Here is a 4,794-nt window from a genome sequence, read left to right as displayed (position 1 = left end):
TCATTCGCTATGTGGCTGTGCACAATGCATGCTTCAAGGGGATCTTCAGGATGGGTCTTATGAAATTCTTCCTCAACTTGCTTGTCAACTATGTTAACTCTAAGGCATTCATCAGGTTCGAATTTATGCTTCATTGTGTCAAACAAGTTGAATTCCACTTCTTCATCCCCTACTTTGAGAGTCATTCTCCCATTTTTAACGTCTATGATTACTCTGGCAGTTGCTAAGAAAGGTCTTCCCAAGATGATGGGGATTTGAACATCCTCTTCCATCTCAAGGACAACAAAATCAACTGGAATGAAGAATTTGACCACCTTGATAAGAATGTTCTCAAGTTTTCCCATAGGATATTTAACAGACCGGTCAGCCAATTGCAATGAAATTATTGTGGGTTTTAGTTCTCTGACTTTTAGCTTTTGGCATATTAATAGAGCCACTAAACTCACACTTGCCCCAAGGTCGCAGATAGCCTTGTCTATTTTTTTGTCACCAATGAGACAAGGTATGGAGAAGCTTCCTAGATCCTTCAGCTTTGGAGGTAGTTTGTTTTGCAATATGGCACTGCATTCCTCTCTTAAAGCAACAGTCTCATAGTCTTCCAGCTTTCTTTTCTTTGACAGAATTTCCTTAAGGAATTTAGTGTAGGATGGCATCTGACAGAGTGCTTCAATGAAGGGAATATTAATATAAAGTTTCTGTAAAACTTCTAAAAACTTTCCAAACTACTTATCCAATTTGGCTTTCTGGAATCTATGAGGAAAAGGTAAAGGAGGCTGACATGGCTCTAATAGCTTCTTTTTCTTCCAAGTTTCCTCCTCCTGATCCTTCTTGGCTTCTTCCTCTTTCTTCTCTGTTTGGCTTTCAGATTTTTCAGAGGTTTCCCCTGTTGGCACTTTCTCTTATCGTTGTAAAATTCTTCCATTTCTCAATGTAACTGCCTTACAATGCTCCTTTGGGTTCATCTCTGGTTGACTAGGCAGTTTTCCAGCAGCCTTGCTTGAAGAGGTTGCTTGCTAAGCAATTTGATTTTCAAGCATCTTGTTATGGGTGGCTGGTTAGTCCATTCTGGAAGCCAGCTGTTTGATTATTTCATTTTGCTATTGCTGGTTTTCTAGGAAGCTTTCCATCATGGATTCCATAGTTAACCTTGATTCATGCTGTTGGTTCTGAGGGAGTGGCAGTGGCTGTGTAGGGTTTTATCCCTTATTCTGAAATCTAGGGGGTGCAGGTGGTCTGTACCCTTGCTGTTTGTTTATTGGTTGATTTTGAGAATTTGACCATAAGAAATTTGGGTGGTTCCTCCATCCAGGGTTATATGTGTCTGAATATGGGTTGTGGGGCTATCTCTGGTTGAAGTTTCCTCTATTATTCACATAGTTCATCTGTTCTGTGGGAAGTTCATTGAAGCTGTTGTACTCTAGACTCATGTAACCTCCTCTATAGCTATCATTATGTTGACTGTTCATCCCTATAGCATTGGCCTGCATTTTATCAAGCCTCTTTGTGAGTTGGTCAAATTGAGCATTTATCATGCTTAGGGCATCCACTTTTAGAATTCCTGTTGTTCTCCTCATATTTTCCCTTTCATTCAACCACTCATAGTTGTGATATGCAACCCTCTCCAGAAGTACAAGTGCTTGATCCACTGTTTTCTCCATCAGGTCACCTTTTGCTGCTGAATCTACTGTGCTTCTTGTAGAGGGCAATAACCCATTATAGAAGTTCTGAACCAGGAGCCAATCTTCTATGCCATGTTGTGGCATTCTCTCTATAGATCCTTATATCTCTCCCATGCATCATAGAGTGATTCACCTTCCCTTTGCCTAAAGGTGTTAAGTTCAATTCTCAACTTTGCAGTCTTTGCAGTGGGAAGTACCTTGCTAGAAAAGCTTGTAAGAGGTCCTCCCATGCGGTGAATGTTCCAGCTGGTTGAGAAAGTAACCACTTCCTTGCTCTATCTCGAAGGGAAAATGGAAATGCTTTGAGTCTTATAGCTTGATCAGAAACCTCATTCATCTTGAATGTGTCACAAAGGGCAAGAAAGCACTGGAGGTGGTAGTGCGGATCTTCTGTTGGTGAACCCCCAAATTAGGTCCGTTGGATCATCCGGAGCCATGTCGGTTTTAATTCAAAATTGTTGGCATCCACTGTGGGTCTTGTAACACTAGGTTAGAATCCTTGTATGGAGGGAGCTCCATAGTCCTTCAAGAGTCTTGGCCTGTTATTGTTATTGTTGGCCATATTTGGAATCTCTGGATTCCCTTGATCTTGTCTTTCACATTTCCTTTCCCTCCTAATAGTTCTTAGAGTTCTGTCTATCTCTAAATCCAAATCAAAGACTTCTTCCTCTGGTCTTATTCTGGTCATGTGCCAAACTAATCACCTGAGAAAGAATAAGAAAATAAAACAATTTAAGCAAAACTAAATAATAAATGAAATTGCCTAAACTAGCTAAATTACTTATCACCTAATATTACTAAAATTAAAATTCCCCGGCAACGACACCAAAAACTTGTTTGCTGGTTTTTAAACCACCGCAAGTACACAAATCGCTAACAAGTAATAAAGTGATGAGTGAAGTAACGTTCCCACAAGGAGTTTAATTAGCAAGTACCAAGCTACACGGCAATTTTGACTGTTTAGGCTACCGAATATGGATGAGAATGAGTTAAACCTATTTTAGATGCTGAAAGTAATCTTTAAATTAAACTATTTATAAAAGCAATTCCAGAATTAAGACTTCACACTACAACTTTACTATGGATTTTAATCTTGTTTATTCATCAGATTGAGAATAATTGCTTTGATAGAAATTAATCCTAAGATATCCTAAGTCCTCTCTCAAGGCACTTAAGGTGTATTTTAATTAACCTAAACCCTACTTTCGTGGTGGTTAAATTAATTAAAACCCTTTAAGATCTGTGATTAATTTTGGAATTTCACAAAGTTATCAGCCTATCTCTAGGTCAGATTTCCTAGGTTGAAGATCTCAATTTTCTAATATTAATCTTCACCTTTCAGTCCTTCAATTAATATCTGCAATTAATACTAATTAGGTATTGACATATAGCATGCATTAAGATCACAAGAAGTTGAATTAAAGAACTAAACTCAAATTCAATAAATAAAAACTCAATATTTATCCATAATAATAATTGTAAGTGTTACTCTCCTAATTCCAGAATAAAGGAATTACTCACTCATGGTGAGTTGAACAAACATGAAGGAAATAAAATAAAAGGACATAAAGAGTCCGTTTAGAGAAATAGAACAAAAGAACTGAAGAGGAATGACTGCAATCTCGATCCTTGTGAGACTTTGGCTAAGGGTTTCCCTTCTGTGCTGGTGTTCTATTCTTCAAGATGACTGTGGAGAATACAAGTATGAAAAATGAAAACCCTTCTAAAAAAACTCTGAAAAGAAGCTCTCCCTGTTGTCATTTTCTACTTCTATTTATAATAGCTGGTATAGGGTTAGGTCTTTAGAATCTCAAAAGCATTAGGAGTTTGTTTGGAGTGTGTAAATAAGAGCTGGAATTCATATTAGGAAACTGACTGCCGCATAATACACGGCCCGTGTGTCACTACACGGCCCAGAGCCATGTAACTTACTGAAGCTGAATGGTTGCTTCTTGCATTGGCACAAAAACTTACACGGGTCCGCGCTGGGTACACGGGTCTGATTACATGGCCTGTGTACTTCTGTTTTTGGAGAATTCTTCAAGCTTGTGTCCAGCAGAGACTTACACGAGTCTCCATAGCTTACACGAGTCTGATTACATAACCCGTGTACTTCTGCTTCTTCTTTGGCTCTTTTGGCTTTCTTCTGGCAGTAGGTTACACGAGTCTGTGGCTTTGGTTACATGACTCGTGCACTTTGTATCAGAAGCTTTTCTCAATCCTATGACATTTCCAAGTTTTCTTCCGCACTCCTATATTCTTGAACTTCACCCAAATATCTGATATGATGCAGAAAATATGGAATTTAGTGCTCAAAAATGGAATTTACAGAAGTTAATGAAATTAATGGTTATGCATGAGATTACTATTCTAAATGCTATAAAATATTATACAAATATACTTAAAAAACATCTATATAATATAAGTGTATCACACCACTCCTACCTTTTCTCTAATACTCTCGTTGTAGACTTTATCTAGTTTAGTATGACCACTCATCCGCCTTAACATTCTCATTTCTGTAACTCTTATCTTAGATACATATGACTCCTTCAGTGCCTAACACTCACTACCATACAACATGGCTAGTCATATGGCTGTATGGTAAAATTTTCCTTCAACTTATTAGGAATCTTGTGATCACATAAAACTCCCATGGCACTTCTCCACTTTAACCATCCAACTTTAATCCTATGACTAACATCTTCCTCACATCCTCCATCTACTTCAAGGTTTGAGCCGAGATATTTAAAGTGATTACTTTAGGGCAGTACCACTCCATCCAAACTAACTCCTTCCTTATCACCAATTCAGCCTTTACTAAACTTGCAATGCATGTATTCTGTCTTCGTTCTACTTAACTTAGAACCCTTTAACTCTAGAGTACTTCTCTAAAGCTCTAGCTTTCTATTGACTCCTTCTCGTGTCTCATCTATCAGGACTATATCATCTGCAAACATCATGCACCAAGAGACACTCTCTTGTATATGTTTCGTCAATTCATCTAAAACTAATGTAAAAAGGTAAGGGCTTACAGCTGAACCTTGGTGTAATCTAATTGAGATAGGAAAATCTCTTGTGTCCCCTCCCACTGTACGCACAATAATAGTTGCTC

General features: G+C 38.1%; 1 non-coding gene across 1 annotated transcript; it reads left to right on the top strand.

The window, feature by feature from the left end:
• The first annotated feature begins 1,746 nt into the window (after positions 1 to 1,746).
• On the top strand, positions 1,747 to 1,852 carry LOC131179782 (small nucleolar RNA R71). Its single transcript, XR_009148668.1, has one exon. It is a non-coding gene; the product is annotated as a small nucleolar RNA R71 (small nucleolar RNA).
• The last annotated feature ends 2,942 nt before the right edge of the window (positions 1,853 to 4,794 follow it).

Source organism: Hevea brasiliensis, chromosome 4 (assembly GCF_030052815.1).
Source record: "Hevea brasiliensis isolate MT/VB/25A 57/8 chromosome 4, ASM3005281v1, whole genome shotgun sequence".
In the NCBI taxonomy this organism is placed as follows: domain Eukaryota; kingdom Viridiplantae; phylum Streptophyta; class Magnoliopsida; order Malpighiales; family Euphorbiaceae; genus Hevea; species Hevea brasiliensis.
The sequence above is the reverse complement of the archived record's forward strand: the minus strand, read 5'-3'. Positions and strand labels throughout refer to the sequence as shown.